General features: G+C 37.7%; 1 non-coding gene across 1 annotated transcript; it reads left to right on the top strand.

Annotated features, from left to right (window-relative positions):
• The first annotated feature begins 485 nt into the window (after nt 1-485).
• Nucleotides 486-557, top strand: TRNAA-AGC (transfer RNA alanine (anticodon AGC)). Its single transcript has one exon. It is a non-coding gene; the product is annotated as a tRNA-Ala (tRNA).
• The last annotated feature ends 568 nt before the right edge of the window (nt 558-1125 follow it).

Genomic DNA, 1125 nt, shown 5'->3' with positions numbered 1-1125 from the left:
TTTAGTAATACAAAAAAGAAAAAGAAAAAAATAATAATATTCAAAATAGAATTGTCATCGTTTGCTTTATTTAGCAACCTAGGCTATAAAGAATGAGTGCGACTTTAATATTTTTACATGCATTACAAGTTATTATGAAGTGTTTTCTTTTCAAAGGAAAATTATAAACATCACAGGATTTCATTCTGGTTCTTTTCTCTTTTATTTTATTTTATGTCTTTATTTGCTTTAAGTAGGTAATGTCTGCATGGTAAAATACTCAAGTACACAGAAGCACAGAAATCAAAGTAAATATTTTCATTTCTAACTCCTAGGACCTCCCCATATACACCCTCTGCATTACCTGCTCCCCCCTCCCCCCTCCCCCCTTCCCCCCAGAAAAGAAAACCTCCTGGCTATTACTATAACCAGTAGGTTTCTTTTAAGGGAGCAAATTTCTGTTTTATTTCATGAAAGCAGTCTAGAAAGCCAACACTATGGCAGGTGGGGATGTAGCTCAGTGGTAGAGCGTATGCTTAGCATGCATGAGGTCCTGGGTTCGATCCCCAGCATCTCCATTCCATTTATGCCTTGCTCAGGAAATATATTTCTTTGTGACAGCCACACCACATAGTACAAGATTTTAGTCTCAATGAATTTTAATCAAACACTTTAGAAATCAAAGGGAGCTGTTGTTGTTTTAATTTTGACGTTTTGTTGTTGCATTTCACATGCTGGCTCTACTTCCCTAATGGTTAATGATAGGATTTGGTCATTAAGTAAGGGATCGCGTGCAGTCACTATTCCAAATGGAAGGTAGATGTGATATTGAGGACCCAGGCGTTCTACTCTGTTTTTTAGTACAGGAACTAATTTGGCCGCTCAGAATGAAGGGGAAGCAAGATTACAGATGGCGGGTAGGATGGGACTTATTATCCCCAGTTAATCCCTGTATGAGCCAGCAATCAAACACAATGTTGTCAAAGTCAATTCTGGAATAAACTCCCTGTTGCCACTCCCTCCCAATTTTGAATCTACGATAGTTTACGCACAGAATGACATCCCTCATATTTGTGATAGAAATACTGTTGGGTAAAAAACAAGAAAAAAAAAATCAAGCCACAGCTAGTTCAAGACGAGCAGATA

This window comes from Panthera pardus, unplaced genomic scaffold (assembly GCF_024362965.1).
Source record: "Panthera pardus isolate Hobbes unplaced genomic scaffold, ASM2436296v1 HiC_scaffold_10, whole genome shotgun sequence".
In the NCBI taxonomy this organism is placed as follows: domain Eukaryota; kingdom Metazoa; phylum Chordata; class Mammalia; order Carnivora; family Felidae; genus Panthera; species Panthera pardus.
Note: the sequence above shows the minus strand (reverse complement) of the source record. Positions and strands in the feature narration are given on the sequence as shown.